Source organism: Urocitellus parryii, chromosome 5 (assembly GCF_045843805.1).
Source record: "Urocitellus parryii isolate mUroPar1 chromosome 5, mUroPar1.hap1, whole genome shotgun sequence".
Lineage (NCBI taxonomy): Eukaryota > Metazoa > Chordata > Mammalia > Rodentia > Sciuridae > Urocitellus > Urocitellus parryii.
Window position 1 is genome coordinate 12,060,254 of NC_135535.1, and position 19,954 is coordinate 12,080,207.

Here is a 19,954-nt window from a genome sequence, read left to right on the forward strand (position 1 = left end):
ATTGACATTAACAAATAACGTCAATCCTAACGCGCCCACTACTAGGGCAAAACAAGGCTTTAGAAAAGAAAAGAGATTAAGAGATCAAGAACAAGATATAACAGCACCAATTCAAGTAGATCAAGAGATAGATAAACATGGATTGGGTTTTCAAAAAGGGCCACTGAGACAATCAAAATTACTTGGAAATCAGAAAGACCAGTGTGGGTTCCTCAGTGGCCCCTAACTAAAGAAAAGATACAAGTAGCCCATGATCTGGTCAAACAGCAATTAGCGGAAGGACATATACAACCTTCCGTATCTCCCCATAATACTCCCATTTTTGTTATTAAAAAGAAATCTGGTAAATGGAGATTATTACAAGATTTAAGAGCCATTAATAATGAGATGGTTATTATGGGACCTGCTCAATCAGGGATTCCCCAACTGTCTGCTTTACCAAAAACGTGGCATGTTCTAGCTATAGATATTAAAGATTGTTTCTTCTCAATTCCAATTCACCCCGAGGATAGTCCACATTTTGCATTTACTATCCCTGCACTGAATCATGAAGGTCCTGATCAGAGATATGAATGGAAAGTACTCCCTCAAGGGATGGCTAACAGCCCAACTTTGTGCCAAATTTATGTTGATAAAGCAATCCAGCCACTTAGAATTCAAAACCCTGAACTACAGATATTTCACTATATGGATGATGTGTTAATGGCACATAAAGATAAAAACACATTGCTAGAATGTTATGCCACGCTTACAAACTTATTAAAAAATTATAATCTAGAGATAGCAATAGATAAAGTACAATTAAATCTTCCAATTAATTATTTAGGAGTTCTATTATCCTCAACCATGGTCCGTCCACCAAAAATTCAAATACGAGTAGATCAACTCAAATCACTTAATGACTTTCAAAAGTTATTGGGAGATATAAATTGGATAAGGCCTTATCTAGGCATACCAACAGGAGAATTAGGACCTTTATTTGATATTTTAAAAGGTCCATCAGATCCAAATTCACCCCGCATGTTAACGCCTGAAGCTAGAAAGGCATTAAAAATCATTGAAACATATATGGAAAATATGCATTTGGATAGAATTGATATAAGTTTGCCTTTATTATTTATTGTATTACCGACAAAAAAATATTCCTACAGGGGTATTTTGGCAAGAAGGTCCATTATTATGGATACATTTATCTTATTCTCCTAATACTATTCTTACTAGATATCCTGAGGCTGTAGGGCAATTAATACTCAAAGGAATAAAAGCAGCAAAAGGAGTGTTTGGGATTTCTCCCAATAAAATTATTACTCCATATACTATGGATCAAATTGATGAGTTAGCTAATGAGTTAAATACTTGGGCAATAATCATGTGTAAATCTAGTGTTGCATTTGATAATCACTTGCCATCTAATCCTTTGTTGTCCTTTTGGTCTAAGCATCCTGTAGTTTTTCCAAAAATGACAAGAAAAACCCCTATCATAAATGCTCCAAATATATTCACTGATGGGTCAAATAATGGTACAGCAGCAGTAGTTACTCCTGATCAAACTTTTACATTTTTAGTACCCAAACAATCAGCTCAAAAGGTAGAGCTCAATGCAGTATTGCAAGCTTTTATGATGTTCAAAGATTCTACATTTAATTTATTTTCTGATAGTCAGTATGTAGTTAATGCTATCGTATCTCTTGAAGATGCTGGTAGGATTTCTCCTTCCTCTACTGTTTTCTCTTTGTTCTCTGCTATACAAAGTCTAATCTGGGATAGAAAGGATCCATTCTTTATAGGACATATCAGAGCACATACAGGATTGCCTGGAGCCCTTAGTTTGGGTAATGAACTAGCAGATAAATCTACACATGACATACATATTTTCTCCACAATAGAAGAAGCTATAAATTTTCATAAAAGGTTCCATGTCAATGCTAATACTTTACAAAAACGTTTTAAAATAACTAAAGAACAAGCCAGACATATAATAAAACAATGTCAAAATTGTGTGACATTTTTGCCACAAGTTAATCTTGGAGTCAATCCTAGAGGACTGATACCTAACCATATTTGGCAGATGGACGTCACACACTTGCCAGAATTTGGAAAATTAAAATATTTACATGTTACAGTTGATACTTCTTCTGGATTTTTGATGGGCTCCCTTCATCCCGGAGAAAAAACTAAAGATGTTATAGCTCATTGCTTACAAAATTTTGCCACTGTGGGTGTTCCTAAACAGTTAAAAACCGATAACGGTCCTGGTTACATCTCCAAGTCTTTTAAACAATTTTGCTCATCATTTGGCATTACTCATATAACAGGAATCCCATACAACCCACAGGGACAAGGCATAGTTGAAAGAGCTCATCAAACTATAAAAATGTACTTATTAAAGCAAAGGGAGGGAATTAGTAAGGGGTATATATCCCCCAAAGATAAACTTAAAATAACCCTTTTTACTCTAAACTTTCTAAATTTGGATTCATCAGGACTTAGTGCTGCGGAAAGACATATGTATCCGAAAAATGTACATAAGCCTAAGGTACTTTGGAAAGATATTCTAACAGGACAATGGAAAGGTCCGGACCCAGTAATAGTCTGGAGTCGGGGCTCTGTCTGTGTCTTTCCACAGGAGGAACAGCAACCAATTTGGATTCCAGAGAGATTAACTAAAACAATTTCTACAGAAAAAGAAGATGATTTGACTCAAATCCATAACAGCTGATATCCAGAGTTCCAGCCTGGCTATTCTTGCATCTGCGACAGTGATTTACCACGGTGCCTTTTTCAATATCTATTTTATTATTTGCATTTTTCCCACATCATAAAGTTCTATTTTATTTTATTTTATTTTATTTTATTTTACCTTATTTTTTAAGCTCATACAAACCTAGGTTAATGTTTTTCTGATCAGTTTTATTTTTTTGACTGTGTTTTATTTATTTATTTTTTTTAACTGTAAAGTTTTTAAACATTGCAATGGAGATTTCACCTAGCTATAGCTACAAGGCCTTTATTTACTATTGTCTTATATGTTCTATGTTATGTATGCTGTTTTGTGTTGTATGTCTGTATGTGTGTATGTCCATATTTCATTTATAAGGAGCGCTCATGTATATATAGATACAAGTATTCAAAAAAAAAAAAAATTTAGTCACGTGACTTATATGGTTTAATTTACTTTAGGTAAACAGCTGTTATTAAATTTTGTTTTTAAAGGTGGTTAACAGATATGTTTGTTTACTTTCACCTTTCCTTTTCATTATATTTCATAATTCTGTTCAGGATAATGTCTCTTTAGCAACATGGCCATAATTCCCATCTCCATCCCAGTGCCGGTGAAGACTAAGACCAAACTACAACTTTTATGATAGCTATCACTATAAACTGTATAAATTGATACATCAATCAAAATAACTCAATAAGACTGCTCAATCAAGGACTTAATTTACTTTGGGAGGAAATGGACATATTGATAGACTCCTCCACTTTGAACTGCTTACACAACTTGTCTGGACTATGTATCACCTGTATACATTGTGTTCTATTTGTCGATACAGCGAACTGGTAGTGCTAAATATCTTAGCCGATGTGTCACCAGTGTTTCCAAAGGAGCCGTCAATTGGCTTGGTGTCGTGGCAATTCTGCGTCTTTCTCCCTTCTGCTAGTGATGGTCTGATTTTGGGGGCCAACAGAGGTGAGGCAAGAACCTCACCCCCCCACTGGCACCAAGGTTAAATTTGGGGGCCAACAGAGGTGAGGCAAGAACCTCACCCCCCCACTGGTGCATAGGCCTATTACACAGGTATGGCTATATACTGGACCGGTAGTCAGTGACGGGTATGATTCGGTTACAGTGGTATCAACCTAAGCCAGGAGACTGACGCAATAAGGTCAGTTTTCCCATGACGGGTAAGAACCATATGTGAATTGGACATACCTAACAGGCACGGTCCCTAGCCACATTTGCCTGTTGTTTATTTAAACAGTAGGGGGCAGATGTTAGGAGCCACAGCAAAAATATTGATACAGGCACCTTTGGATTTTATTGACTGCCAGCCAGCAATTCACATTCATATGGTAATTGGACTCATGCTGTTCAGCTGGGCCCATTTCAAGACTCAGGTTACTCATGTCACTCTTGTAATGGGAGAGTTCCCATTGGTTGGGAAAGGATGGTAGGAGGGTGTTCCGGGGGAAGGGGAAACCCCCCCGGCTCAGGTAGAACACACACGTGGCGGACCCACCTGTTAGGGGACGCACACGGCCTCTCTCTAAATAAAACTTTGTCTCAGTTTGACTGGCTTGTGTTTTTGTGCCCAACCGGGTTGCAAGATTGCAAGCCCGAGTGCACTGACAGCTCAGCAGGGGATCGCTCAGCAGGGGTGCCGCAGGCAGTGCTCGGCAGCAGGAGCGGGACTCAGCCGGCCCGGGGCCGGGCAGATTGCGGCAGACTCCAGCCTCAGGAATTCTTGCAGCTCTGGGTACCAGCACTCCCAGGGCCAGGCCTTCACACTTGCTCTCCTCAGGGACAATGTCCCCTCATCACATCCTCAGGACTCTGACTGGGGTCACCTGCTCTGAGCCCCCCGCCTGGGTCAGGCAGCTCTGCTGGGCCCGCAGCACCCAAGGCCTTCACGGTGTCCACTGTCTGGAGCCCAGACGGTGATATGCAAGAAGGCAGGCCCACGGCCACCACTGCGACCACAAGGGCCAGCACAAAATCTGGGCAGGGTCATGGTCAGCAAGGAAGCAGGCTGGAGGGAGGGGCCTGGTGCACAGGAGGGCACATGGGAGGAGAGACCCCTGGTAGCAGTCAGATGAATGGAGGGCGGTGGGCAGCGGAGGCCGCGTAGGGTGGGGACGGCCACTGTGCTTGATGTAAATCCCGCTTGTCCCTCTTACTGACACTGGCCCTGGGCCAAGCTGCTGGACATCTCTGTGCCTCTGTTTCTCCATCTGCAAGATGTAGGTGTTGAGAAAAGGCGTTGTTGCTGTCAAAGCTCAAGACGCCCTGGGCAACACTGCACATCCCACCCGCTACCCACCCGTGAGCTATGGCCACGGTTACGGAGGGAGGAGGGGGACAGGGAATCAGGGGCCCAGACAGGGGGGAGAAGGCACGTGGGCGTGTCGATGGAGAGTTCTGCCATCAAAAGCCTGACCCTGGAGAGCTTGGAGACAGCCGGGGAAGGCTGGCCAAGGTGGTCAGCACAGAAGGACCTGGGGCAGAGGGTGAGGCCTCCCCAAGGAGGACGGACCACCAGACACAGGGCAGGAGTGACGGACGGCGAGGACAGTGCTGGGCTGGCCCAGTGATCTGCAGGTGACCAGCGCCCTGCTGCTGGTACCCTCATGGAGGCAGGTCACTGGCCAGCCAGGCAGCCAGCGAGGGGGGTCCTGTGTGAAAGGGTCCAGCGCGGTCCCTGGAACGCGTCTCCTTCCTCTTCCACGGAGGCCCGGGGTCGGGGGAGGGCTCTCTGGGAGGAGAGAAGGGGTGACCTGACAGTCAGGAGTGTTGCTGAGCCTCAGGGACCTGAGAGACGGTGCTGGTGCCAAGGTACAGGAGACTTCTGCGTGCTAGTGACTCCGCGACTGCCCTGGCTCCCCCTGATTCTGGGTCCCTACCCCAGCCCCTCCCGCACAGCAGCACTCACACCGCCTGGCCATGGAGCAGCGCTGGGGGGAGCCGGGTTGGAGCCAGCTGGACGCTGGTGTGGAACCTGAGGATTGCAGCCACAGGTCCCAGGACTGGCGGCCAGGCCTACAGGCAGAGGGCCCACGGTAGCTGATCCCAAAGAGCCAGGACCTGCCATCACACCAAATGCCATGGCGGATCCCAAGGATCCTGCTGGCCTGGGGTGACACCACGGGCTCTCAGAATCCCGGCGTCTGCTCGGAATCAAAGAATCAGAGAGACACGTCCTAACCGTTCTGACCTCGTGACCAAGAGGAGGGACAGGCACTCCACCTGAGTCAAATCCCGTCTCCACCATCAGCTGTGTGGCTCGGACAGGTAACTTACCTTCTCTGAGTTCCCAAGGCCCCTACTGTAAGATCCAGTGGCAGCGTCCTGGAGACTCTCCAGCAGGGCCCTGGGGCTCGGACTCCCGAGCCTCCCATCGCGGTGCCCATGGAATCCCTCCCGGAGCACCCGGAGGACACCTTCCACCTCTGGAAGCACTTTCCCGCCGCCCACGGTGGCCGAGCCCAGGCCGTCCCCTGGAAGCTTCCCCCACTACGGCTGCGGCTGCGGCCTCTCCTGCGCCTTCTCTTCCACACAGCGAACCTCTCAGCCTCCCCGTCAGCCTGCGCCAGCCAAGGGCTCTCGTTCCCACTTGCTGCAGGGTGTCAAGCCACAGGCCAGATGTCCTCTGTCCCATACCCCGGGGACCTCTGCTGTGTGGGCTCTGTAACATGGTGGGCAGACCCCAGGTCCCCACACATAGGGAGCGACAGCCTGGTGGGAAAGATGCCAGTCACCCAGCAGCAGAGCTGAGTGAGGGCCGTGCAGGGCCCAGCTGCTCCCGGGGCCTGGGGGTGGGGTGGGAGCTGACCTCTGCTCCTCCCAGTTTCCTGTGTGATCTTGTGCACATTTCCTAGCCTCTCTGAACCTTGTATTCCCAAATGACCAAGAGGAAGGAACAGCTCTGGGGAGAAGCAGCCCTGCCCACCCCACATTGCCACGGGGCAGGGCAGGCACTGCTGTGGGCTCCTGGGTTGAGCTGAACACAGCCCAGGAGGTAAATCCCACTGGCCAAAGGAATCGTGGTCATTTCTGTGCTTTACCGTTCGTTGGTTTTGAGTGGGCATGTGGTCCAGTTCAAGAGTGACGGTAATGTCAAGAGGACTCTCCAAGGGGTGTGAGGAGTGGCAGTGAGGATTTTCCTCTCTGTGGATGCAAAAGGCATATGAAGAGGACGCTCTTTTGCTCCCTTATCCCTCTTCCTATTTGGACACTGTTGTGGAAGATATAATGCCTAGAGCTGTGGCAGCCATCTTGTGACCATGAGGTATCAAGCTTGAAAGACAAGAGCTATCACGTTGGGGATACCAGTGTGGAAGAATTAATAGAACCACAGTGACTAATGATATTGTTAAGCAGCAGAATCAACATTACAACAAGCACATCCACATCTCTAAATAAACAATAGATGCCTTCACAAGTTAAGCTGCTGATAATTGGGCTAGCTCTTATTACAGTTAAACACATCCTTTCTTCAATTTCCCAGATCCTACTCAGCTTTCCAAAACCAGGTAAACCATTATCTCCTTCATACAGTCATTCTATTAATGTTTGCCGACGATCAATAAATATTTACTGAGCACCCTCTGGCCCCTGCTCTGCCATCCAGGGCAGAGAGACGGAAATAGCTTCCCAGACAATGCAGAGTGGATTATAAATTGTGGCAAGTTTTATGCATGAAACAAACAGTGGGCCCTGGAGGAGAGACCGGCCCCGGGTAGAGCCATCCAGAGGCCTCTGGGAGAGGTGAGATCCTGAGGGACTTGAGGGACTACAGAGTCAGGCAGGAGGTTTCCGGGTGGCAGGAGTGTCTGGGAGAGGCCTGGGGTGGAGCGGCTTGCTGTGCGTCAGGGACCATCAGACGGCAGGGAGGCCTGGAGGCTCAGGAGGCACCAGCCAGGTGGGCCAGGAGGGGCCAGGTGGAGCCAGGAGGGGCAGGAGGGGCAGGTGGGCCTCCTCCTCCATGGGCTTCCTCCTCCGTGAGCCTCCTCCTCCGTGGGCCTCCTCCTCCGTGGGCCTCCTCTGTGGGCCTCTTCGTCTTTGCTGTGTCTGTGGTTTTTCTCCTACTGTCAATTCAATGTGCCCACAGAATTTCTGACTTATGAGTTTTGAAGGGAAAAAGAATAGTTTTGACCAAATATTTTCATGAAGTCTAGAAAAAAGGGTTCCCAGCCCCAGATGCCCTGCCCTGTGGGAGCTACGACATTGGGACAGTCAGGGGACCAGCCCCCATGTCCTCAGCATCACCCCAGGGACGGGAGGCTGGGTTCCCAGCCCAGCACCAGATGGCTCCTAGGACCAGCAGGGCCAGGCACCTCCCAGGGTCCAGGGGCTTCCTACCGGCAGAGGAGGCCCTGCTCAAGGTCACACAGGAGTGGGTGGGGCTGGAGTCTGATGGGCAGCCCTGCCCCTGCGTGGACCGTCCCGTGGCTCCCAGTGCCCACGAGATGAGTCCTCCCCTGCCCTTGGCCGGCAAGAGCTGCTGCGGCGCCCACCCTCGTCCATCGGCCCGGCGCCCTGGCTCTTTAAGTCCAGCTTTGCCGTTGGGCACGAGGACAAGGCTTCCCAGAGAGGCCCCGGGGGGTCGGGAAGGGGATGGAGTTGGGGCTGCGTGGCCGACCCAGGGTCTTCAGGGTCACCTGACCCTCGGTGAGGACTGCGACTTCTGCTGTGTCCTCCTGGGAGAGGGTCTCTGAGGCCCCCCACAGGGTGCTGTGCCAGGGGCATCGGGGGCACGGCCAGCCGCAGAGCTCGGGACCCCTCCCCACGGCCTGGGACCAGGCCCTGGGCTGCCCCTTCCCTCCCAGCTCCGGGGGCTGGAGGCCTGCATGCCGCGTCTTCTCCGTCCTCCGTCTCCATCTTCTCTGCCGCTCGTGGGCACAGTAAGGGCACCTCTTAGGGCCAGGGCACCGTCACCGCCCAGTGCTGGCCGTCGGCAGATGACTGGTGACGATAAAGTACTGCCCTCGGGAAGCCGCAGTCCACCAAGGCACCGGGCAAGGAGCCGGCCTCTTCCTCTGCACCCAGCGCTGCTCCTGGGCCCCGGGCGACGAAGAAGGGCGCCCGCCTGGCCGCAGCTCAGGGCCGCACGTGCAAAGGCCCAGGGGAGAGGACAGCACAGCCAGGGCTCAGCCAGGCCCCCCCCCGGAGCAGCTGACCCCCAGCTCTTCACCCTCAGCAGGATTCCTCTGACAAAACTGGGGCACGGCCAGGGGTCAGCTCTGTGTCACCAGGATAGTGCAACGTGGCTCCTGTCCTGGCCATCCGCAAGGGGAGGCCACAGGAGGTGTTCTCCTGTGAGAAAAAATAAATAAATAAATCTGGGCCACAAAACCGTCAGGGGCCAGCTGCTGTGTGACCTTGGGTAAGTCATCTGACCTCTCTGGACCTGGCCCTCATCTCTGTGTGTGGAGGTTGGGGGAGGGGGAGACGCCCATCAGCTCCCCCCTCCCCCCCACCCCCGGGCCTGGGAAATCATGCCTGTGGTCTGGGACCCTTGTCTTAGGATGTCACTTCCCAGATGTCTCCCTGTCCCCTGGGACTTGCTGCAGAGGGAATGCCAAGCCCCACCCTCTTTGAAACCACTGGCTACTCATTCCAGGCTGCCTGGCGTCCCGACCGGTCACTCACCACCATCCTGCAGCCCAGGGGAGAGGTGAAACCCTGCAGAGCGCCAGGCGGGAACCCGAGTCCCGAGTCTGAGGCTCTCGCGGGTGTGCAACCTCTCAGCCCTCACCAGAACCAGATGAGGGGACTGTTCCCATCCCCACCTTGACAATAAGAAAGCTGAGGACCAGAGAGGTAAAGTCACTTGCCTGAGGACACCCAGCCAGTACCTGGCTGGACCCAGCCCTGCAGCTCCACAGGAGGGAGCCAGGAGGGGGCTCAGGTCAGGGAGCATCTGGGAGAGGCTACGCCAGGAGCCATCCTCACCTCCCGAGATGGCAAAGCCACCTTGGCCCTGCTCAGGGTGGAGGAGAGGGCCACGCGCCAGCACTGCCCAGCCAGCTCCCCGAAGGGCAGAACCACGTGACCGCCCTGCCCTCATGAGGCCCCAGTCCAGGGCCAGAGACAGCGGAAGGGCAGGGCAGGGGTGAGAGGGGGCTCCCAGGCCAACCCCGAGGTCGGGAGCTTCCTGGGGAGGAATCTCCCACGAAGGCTCCTCGGTGGCCTTGGGCAGGAGAAGGACGTGCCGGGCAGAGGGGCTCTCGGCCACCAATGCCCAGCACGGACAGGGTGGCTGCTAACACCCACAAGAGCCCCCCACGGCTTTACGAACAGGGAGCCCCACAGAGGGCGACACGACAAGTTCGTAAAACAAACTTTGTTTTAATGTTCGAGGACATGGAGCCGCTAACGCTGACCGTCTGGTGGCTGCGCAGAAGTGTCATGCGGGTCCCGTCCGTGGGCACCATGAATAACGATCAGGAGGGGCCCCTCCAGGGAGGACCCGAGAAAGAAAGGCTGGGGGGTGCTGAGGGGCTCGGGGGCTGGAGGGGACAACCGGGGCCTCGGAGCCGGCGGAGGGAGGCACCCACTGGGAAGGGAGGCCCACGGGCCAGGGACCCCGAGGGGCACAGCCGGCGTCACTTCTCCACAGCTGGAGGGAGGAGGCCGGCACCGGTCAGCGAGGCTGGGCCCTGTGGGAGCTGGGCTGGAGGCCTCGACAGGAAGCAGAGTGGGCGTGGTCTGAAGGTCTCTGACTCGGGATTCATGGACCCCAGAGCCGACTCCTTTCGTCCCTGCGAACAGAATCCCAGGCAGGAAGGACGTCACGATGCCCAGCACGGGGCTGGGGATGAGTGTTCTGGACCATTGACAACGGCTTCCTTTGCCAAACCCTTTCCCAGCCTGCTCGCGCTAGCATCAATCATGTGTCCCAGTTCTGGCTGTGTCTGCTGAGCAACTTCTAGAAAAGATCTGTGTCCTCCCCCTCTCTGCAGCCCACCCACCTACAGGCAGGCCTCTTCAGTCCTTCCTTAGGGGATGATGGTGTAAGGTCATGAAGCTTGGCAACCATTTTGAGACTGCAAGGTAACAAAGCACAGTCGAAAAGCAAGCGCTCAGGGTAGCCAAGTTCAGGATGGCAAAGCTCAGCAAGTCTAAAAGTGCCACCTGTCACAATGTGCATTTTCCCAGTTAGCCCTCATCATGCCTCAGTCTTCCTGTCTCTCAAATGGCAATGGTGAGATAACAGGCGTTATTCTCACCATTATAATAACAGGCGTTATTCTCACCATTATAATAACAGGCGTTATTCTCACCATTATAATAACAGGCGTTATTCTCACCATTGCCATTTGAGAGACAGGAAGACTGAGGCATGATGAATCATCTTCCCGAAGCCATGGTGGCAAGGACGGAATTTGAACCCAGGGAGCTCCAGCCTGAGGCAGCACATGGGGCAGCTCTGGCCCTGGGGTTCAGGCCCAGCTAGAGGCTCCTCCAAGCCCTGCTAACAGAACGGCCTCCTCACCCGCCCCCTACCAGCAAGTCCATCCCCAACCCACGTGCCTCCAGGCCCTGGGCAGGGCAGGACACCGGGCTCCTGAGCCTGGCGCTGGTCCCAGGCCCCAAAGAGGGAGCGAGGCCCTGCAGGAAGTGGGGAGCTGGCCCAGTGGGTACCCAAGGGGGCAGCAGAGCTGGCCAGGCTGGAGCCGGCTCACACTGAGGCCAGGAGCTGCCCCCAGCTTGGGTACTTGCTTCGGCTCCAGTCCTGCTGTCCTGGGCCTGCGAGCCCCATCTCACCTGGCGCTCTCAGACTTAGGGGACAGCCCCCAGCAGATGGCCCAGCCAGCCTGGCCCACGGCTCAGAGACACGCAGCCTGACCCGTCCTCCCTCTGCCCAGGGACGGCTGGGTCTGGATCAGAGACACTTGGAGGCTGAGACTAAAGAACTTGGGAAGTGAGGGACCCGTCACCTGGCTTGATTGTGCCCCTGGCCATACGACTGTGTGCATTTGTCAAGACTCGCAGGACTGAGCCTTAAAAAGAGAAAATGACACCCCAAGAAACCTGACTCAAAGTCGCATCTATAAATACAAAAGGAAAAAAAAGAGAGCGCACACCTCAATCCCAGGGCTCAGAGGCTGAGGCAGGAGGATCGCAAGGTCAAAGCAACTTAGTGAGGCCCTAACAACCCGGGAGACCTGTCTCTAAATAAAATACATAAAAGGGCTGGGGACGTGGCTCAGCGGTTAAGCGCCCTGGGTTCAATACCTGGAACCAAAAATAAATAAATAAATAGAGTTGACAGAAGGTTCTGAACCAAGGGGAGAGGAAGGCCCGTGGCACACAGGGTGCCCAGAAGGGGGCACCAGTCCCTGGGCTCCGGCACAGCTCGGCAAGGGGACAAAGGCCTGCACCCTCCCATGGCCACAACCCCCGGCACCTAGCAGTCCCCAGCCAGGGCCTTCACCCTAGAACAGGTGTCCCTCCTGTCCGTCCTGTCCCAGGGGGACTCGTCCCCTCTCAGAGCCTTTTCCCATGTGAGGTCCATACTGGGCTTATTCTTGTCACAAGTGAGACAAAACTGCGGCTCAGAGAGGCCAGAGTGCCTGCCCACGTCCCCAGCCCATCCTGGGAATCACAGCCCTGCTGAGCTCTCACCTGCATTGTCCCCATGGTCCCAGGGCCCTAGAGGGAGGCACTACTGGGGTTCCTAATTAGAGCTGAGAAAAGTGTTGCACAGAGTGGTTCAGTAACTTGCTTTGAGCCACACAGCTAGTAAAAGGTAGAGCTAGGACTCCAGCCCAGGGGACTGGCTCAGGGTCCCATGCTCAGCCATCATTCTCTTTCCCCCTGAAGAGTTTGAGCAGCCACTACCTCCTATCTGTCCCCAAGAGTGTCTGCTCAGGGCCTTCTCCTGTCCTTGATGGTCCCCTGTGGCCACACCATTCTGCTAGTAGAGCAGCTGGCACCATGTGCAGGTTCTCAGAGCAGTCCCAGGGGAAGTCACCCCTGGACAACACCATCCAGTGGCCCCTCCTGGGGCCCCTCCTGGGTCCCTCACCTGTCCCTCCATTTCTTCTGCATCTAGAAAAGTTGGGGGCGGGGAGGAGCTGAGACCGTGGTTAATCGACAAGAACAAATTTAGAGGAGAAAACATTATTTGGGTCTCCTGGTTTCAGGGATGACCAACTCTGTTATTGTGGGCTCGAGGTGAGGCAGGACATCATGGCAGAAAAGTGTGGCGGAGGAAAGCAGCTCAGGACGGACAACAGGAAGCAGAAAGAGAGACTGCTCCACTCACCAGGGACAAAATACATAACCCACGGCACGCCCCACTGACCCACCTCCTCCAGCCACGCCCCCCACCCACCCACCTCCTCCAGCCACGCCCCCACCCACCCACCTCCTCCAGCCACGCCCCCCACCCACCCACCTCCTCCAGCCACGCCCCCGCTGACCCACCTCCTCCAGCCACGCCCCACTGACCCACCTCCTCCAGCCACGCCCCCACTGACCCACCTCCTCCAGCCACGCCCCACTGACCCACCTCCTCCAGCCACGCCCCACTGACCCACCTCCTCCAGCCACGCCCCACTGACCCACCTCCTCCAGCCACGCCCCACTGACCCACCTCCTCCAGCCACGCCCCCACCCACCCACCTCCTCCAGCCACGCCCCACTGACCCACCTCCTCCAGCCACGCCCCACTGACCCACCTCCTCCAGCCACGCCCCACTGACCCACCTCCTCCAGCCACGCCCCCCACCTCCTCCAGCCACGCCCCACTGACCCTCCTCCTCCAGCCACGCCCCCGCTGACCCACCTCCTCCAGCCACGCCTGGCCTGCCTGTGGTCACCATCCAGTTAACCCATTCAAGTGGATTAATGCACTGGTTGGGCTAAGGCTCCATAACTCGTCCACCTTCACCTCTAAGCTTTCTTGCATGTGTGAGCTTTTGGGGGACACCCCATAGCTGAACCGATCAGCACCCAGGTTTGGTCCCAGGGAGGGTCCCCCAAAGACAGCCACACTTGCTCTCTACCACTTGATCTTGTGCTAAAATAGAGTCTGTCTCCCTCTTGACTGGGAGCAAGATTGCCCAGGGCCACCGCAGCAGGGCAGGTGTGGACCTGCAGAATTCGGTTTAATGCAATTACTTCATGATGGACTTGCAGACGGACAGAGTGGTTCAGTAACTTGCTGAACTGGGAACAGGGTGGTGTGCCCTTGTCCACAGCTGTATCTCCAGGGCCTGGCACTTAGCACAAGGGAGGATGGATGGGAGGGTGAATGGCAGGAAGGAGGGGTAGATGGACAGAGAGGTGGGTGGCTGAGTGGATGGGGATGGGTGGACGAATAAGTGGATGGAGGGGGGATGTGTGGATGGATGGGTGGGTGGGTGGAAGGAGGAAGGAAGGGATGGAGGGAAGGATGGGTGAATAATGGGTGGATGAGTGGGTGGGTGGATGATGGGTAAATGGGTGGATGAATGGAGGGAGGGAGAGAGAGAGGGATGAGTGGGTGAGTGATGGGTGGGTGGGTGATTGGTTGAATGGAGGATGGAAGGTGGGTAAATGGGTGGATGAATGGAGGGAGGGAGAGAGAGAGGGATGAGTGGGTGAGTGATGGGTGGGTGGGTGATTGGTTGAATGGAGGATGGAAGGTGGGTGGCTGAGTGGATGGGGGATGGGTGGTTGGGTGAATGCGTGGATAGATGGTGGATGGATGGGTGGATGAGTAAGTGGATGGAGTGGGGGATGGGTGGGTGGGTAAATGATGCTCAGGGAGACCACTTGCCCCCACCCACACTGTTCAAAGCTGAGGACTCCAGTGACTCTTCTCTCTTGGTCCCATCTCTTCTCTGTAGGCCTGGTCTCTAGGGTCGGTGGCTCAGTCCCTGATCAGACAGTGTGAGGCTGAAGAACAGTCCTGGCACAGGAGGAAGATAGAGGTCAGAAGGGGCCAGGGCCGGGCAGCTGGAGGAGCAGAGCAGGCCCCTGGGGGCCGAGGAGAGGCCGGGGGCAGGGAGGGTTGGGGAGCTTGCTCTTCCCTCTGTGTGTCTCAGGCTCCAGGCGGGAGGGTTTGCTGCTGTCCCCCCCCCAGAGGCGCTGGGGGGAGCATGCATCAGCACCATCTGGCTGGGAGATCTTGGGGGGTCATCCTGCCCCCGAGTCCCACCGCTTCCCCTGTAAAACGGGGGTGACCACGATGCCATCGGAGGAGGCGTCACAAGAGGAAACAGTGTGGGGGGGTGGCACAGGCAGGTGGCCCCTTCTTCCCTCTCTCCTCTTCCTGCATTGAGGACGTGGTGCCCAGAGGCTGGGGTCTGCTTCTGTGGGGACAAGCCCCGGGCCTGCCCTACTCTGGCTCCGCTGACGGGCGCCAGGGCCTGAGCGAGGAGCCTGGTCCCAGTGCCCGTGGGGCAGGGCCAGGCACCACCACACGCCCGGTCCCCTGGGAGGGCAGCGGGCGGCCAGGGCACACGAGGGCAGCGTGGGAGGGGAGGACTTTGCTCTGAATGCCCCTGGGCCTTGGGACCGTGTCCCATGTGCACGTCTCCTCCATCAAACCCAGCGCTTCTAATCAGAAGCAAATGGAATCCAGCCCAGCGCGCCATTCCCAGGACGGGCAGGACGTCCTGCGTGGGGGGATGCTGAGTGTGTTCCTCCTGGTCACCCCACAGCTGTCACAGGTGGCAAGGGTCCCACCAAATCCGTATGGTGAAGAGCCGACCCTGTGCCTCGGAATGCCACAGTGCAGAGCTGGGCTCTCTTCTTTCTTCTTTTCTTTTCTTTTATTCTTTTTTATTTACTTATTCATTTATTTTGTAACCTTGACAGCAGTCAGTTCATCACATTAACTGTGGTTTTTGAGCTTGGTGACAAGGACGTAAGCACCAAGTCCAGGCTTCCGTGGTGAATCTTCACCCCATTACTCTTTCTGGTCGGTTGTGTCGGATGGAAACTTCTGGCTCCTTCCGCCCCACGGCTTTATTAGCCTGGTGTCCCTGTGCCCATCTGGAGTCCCCGTGTCCTTCACGGTGGCTTTCCAGGTCCCTGTGAGTGCCTGGGGACAGCGTCTAGGAGCCCCCGTGTGGTGCCCTTGTGACTCTCGGGCGTGTGCTCCCAGGTCACCGCCTCCGTGGCAGGACGACCCGGTTCTCACTGCCCACTCTGTGAGCCTTCCTAAGGCTGCCGACGGGGGACTCTGGGGCCGCGGACGAGCCAAGCCAGTCCCCCTCCCAGCTGTGCCTCGGGCTGCCTGCAGCCCAGCTGGTACAGGGCCAGGCCTGTCCCCTGGTGGCCTGTGTCTCTGTGCCATCAGATGCCCCAACCCAGCTGGAGACAGGCTTTATACAGAGGAATGAAGTCACACCGAGGTCTTCGGGGGTCCGAATCCAGTGCCACTGTGTCCTTAAACGAGGAGGAGATCAGGGCACAGACACTGTGGGAGGCCACGTGAGGACCCGGGAAGACGACAGCCACCTACAGGCCACTGAGAGAGGCCTTGGAGGAAACCAGCCGGCCACACCTCCATCTTGGAGACCCTGCCCTCCTGCAGTCCAAGCCTGGACCCCAGACAGCGGTGACTCCAGGCCGTCTTCTCGCCCTCCTCTCTCCGCCTTCACAAGGCCAAGGCTCATATCCCTGCCCCCTCCTTGAGCATCTCGTGGGTTGACACCCAGCGGGATGGTTCTGTCTTCTGTCCCTCTTCCCTCCCTCCCTCCTTGCCACGGTCTTAGAAGTCTTTCAGTTGCCAACCGGCGGTGACACATTTGAAACTAGTTTAAGAGAATCCGTTGACTCATAGAATTCAAAGAACTGTAAAGTTGAGGGAGCCATCTGAATGAAGACTTAGGTGTGGGCTTCAGGCCTGGCTGACTCAAGGGTCTCAAGTGATGTAGCCAGACTCCATTTCTCTCTCCAATCTGTGACGGGATCGCCTTCTACAGGAGACCAGAGCCTCCAAGAGGGCCAATAACACATTCCGAGCCCTGAGCCACAGTCAAGGGCAGGGGACATTCTGATGGGCCAAGTCTGAGTTACAGGCCCACCCCTGGAGTGCAGAGGGAGGGTGGGCCTCGTCCACTGCTGTGGTCCAGATAGGAGGTGTCCCCCAAAGCTCATGTGTAAGGACAGTGCCCTAGAGGGAGGCGAGGCCCCAGAGACCATCTGTCACTCTGAGTGGGACAGCATTGGGAACAAGAGAAGTCACCCCTCCAGCACCCAGAGGCCCAGCCTCCACGGCCCGGCCCTCACACTGCCTCACAGAGACCCGGGCAGGGCTGTCAGTCTCCCATGGGACAGAAGAGGACACCGAGACCCAGGGGGGTCCTGCACAGCTGGAGTCCAGGCTCCACCCCTAGATGGGCGCGCAGGGTTTGCTGGGCCGGGTGAGGGCTGTGGCAGGAGAAGGGAGAGCCCCAGCGTGGGGACCTGTCCTCCATGGCTAAGTGTCTCTGTCCCTCGGTCCCTCTCTGACTGGCCTTTCCCAAGGACCCTGGCATCTCCCTCCCTCTCTCCTGAGTGCCTGTCTCTGTCCCTGATGCTGTTCCTCTGTCTCATCTCTGTCCCTCCTGTCTGAGCGCACAGGAGGGTTGCAGCAGGGGTAAGGAGCTCTGGTCGGGCCCTGGGGACCCGGCCTCCGCGTCTGGAGCAGGGAGCCTGTGGTCTGCAGCAAGAGTGGCCGGGAGGGCCCAGGCCAAGGCCTGCTGTGCCAGACTCCTGGACAGACAGACAGAGTTCTCAGGGAGAGAAGGAGCAGGAGGCAGAGGCTGAAGCAGCACGGGGGGATCTGGTAGCAGCTCCCGGGGAGCAGGCACGGCCGGGCCCACGGGGCCTCCCATCCAGTGCAGAGGCTCAGGCCCTCCTCCGTTTCCCAGCCTCAGTCTCCTGTCTGCAAGGGGGAGGGGTGGTGTCACCCCCTCAGGCCTGACGCAGGACCTCAGTGAGGTGCAAGGAGAGCCACCAGCAGGCCCAAGGAGCAAAGCAGTGAGGACACGGTGTCCCCCCCCCCTCCCACCAGCCGCACAGGTTTGCTCAACGAGAACCAGTCCACAAGCGGCCGAGCTGTGTAAACCCTGCTGTCTGCCTCTCTGGCCACCCTGGCCCGGAGCCAGGCAGGGATCTGGACATCAGCGGGGGCAAGACCCTCCTCCCGAGCACACGGAGGACAGCCGTGGGCTGCTGTCACTGACACTCTGCCGGGTGCCAGGCGTTCCCCTGTGGCATTTCTTTTAACCCAACGCAGCATCACTTGACCTGGGGAAGCCAGGGGTCACCCACCCACCCACTCATTCCACACCAACTCCACAGGCACCCGAGGCCCCAGGCCTGCTCCCTGCCTTAGGCAAGAGCGGCCTGTGAGGGACTCGGGGTCCCCACCGGGCAGAGCCCGCATTCCGCTGCAGTGACAGTAGAAACACGAGTTTCAGCGAGTGGCCCTGGCCACAGGAAAGTGGGCGGGGTCAGTCACGGAGGACAGTGGGGTGACCCAGCAGGGCCCTGGGAGAGGCAGTCGCTCAGGGCCTGCTCTCGGGGGGTCTGGGGGAGTGGGCCGGTGGGACGCGCAGCCCCAGGCCCCCAGCGCCAAAGGCAGGAGCCAAGTTCAGCCCTCCCTGAGTCTGATCCTGCCCCTCGTCGGCCTGCCTAGGTCACCAAGGAGCAGACGAGCAGGACAGAAAGGAGGAAGGCCGGGAGCCAGGGCCTCGGCAGCCCAGGGCAGGTAGGGCCCAGCTCCTTCTGGAGGTCAGGCACACTGAGAGGGACCGTGCCTTGGGGGATCCTCCTCAGAAGCCAAATGGCCTGGATTCCCTGTAAGTGGCCTTCTCCACACAGGGCGTGGTCACCACCTTGGCCCAGTGCCTCGCCCTCTCTGCCTCCCCCTTCTCCCCCTTCCTCACCCCCAGCAACACTGCTGACAAAGCGGGGCCCAGAGAGCCACTTGGTCAGGAGCTGAGGGCACTGTCCGCTTCTGTAGGAGGACAAGGGACACATGTCCACAGGAGGGGAGGCCAAGAGGCAGCAACAGCAGCAGAACCCGCCACCCGGCCCAGGGCGCCAGGGAGGAGGCCCAGGAGGTCAGAGCCCGCTCGCTCCCAGCCAGCCCGGCTCCCCAGTAGGCAGAGACCCAAGACACCAGGTCAACCCTGTCGGACACCATCAGCCCCTGGAGTCGCCTGGGGGCTGCTCCCGCCCTGGGAGCCCGTGGCCGGTGGGCAATCGCCTGGCAAGGGGCCCAGGGTATTGCCTTGCTAAGGATAGTCTCCCCCACACCGAGACCCAAAAGTTGACTGAAATATTCCTGTTGCCCTGGCAACCGTCTCCGCTGGTGCGCCCTGTCGTTCTCCACCACAAACCCTGGGAGGAACTTTTCCCTTCAATTGGAAACTTGCAGTTGCCAAGGCAACTCCCTGGAGGCATCCTGAGGCTGCAGGTGGACCGCAGCTGGGGTGAGGGGTCTTCTATTGTGGCCCAAGACAGCAGCCTGGGGGAGAGGAGGGTCCCAGCTGTGGGAGGACAAGGTGAACACATGCAGGGCAGGGCACGGGGACCAAGGGGACATTACAGGAAAGGAGACACGCTCATTCATCCCCTCGCCTGCTGGCTCAGGCACCCCGAGCGCCTGTGTTCTCGTCCACAGTGCCCGGTGGATGGAGGCCGGGAAGCCGCTGCACACACACACACACACACACACACACACACACACACACAGAGCTCTCAACATGGAGAAGGGGAGCAGAAACAGTGCCAGCTTTGGTGTCAGACAGGCCCGGGTTTTCATCGGGACTCCCTAACTCTTCATCTCAAATGCAGCACAAGAGTAGAACTGCTCTGAAGATACTGGGAACATCAAAGGAGAGAGTCGAGTCAACAGTCTGAGTTCCCCACCACCACACTGAGCCTGAGTCTCGCCTACCACACTGGGCCAGGCCTCTCGCACCACACTGTGCCTAGGCCCCACCATCACACTGAGTCTGGTCCTCTCTATCACACGGGGCCTGAGTCTCCCCCACCACACTGAGCCTAGGTCCCCACCACCACACTGAACCTAAATCTCACCAACCACACTAGGCCTGGGCCTCTCACAAACACTGAGCCTAGGCCCTACCACACTAAGCCTGAGCTTCCCCACCACCACACTGAACCTAAATCTCACCAACCACACTAGGCCTGGGCCTCTCACAAACACTGAGCCTAGGCCCTACCACACTAAGCCTGGGCTTCCCCACCACACTGAGCCTGAGTCCCCACCATCACATT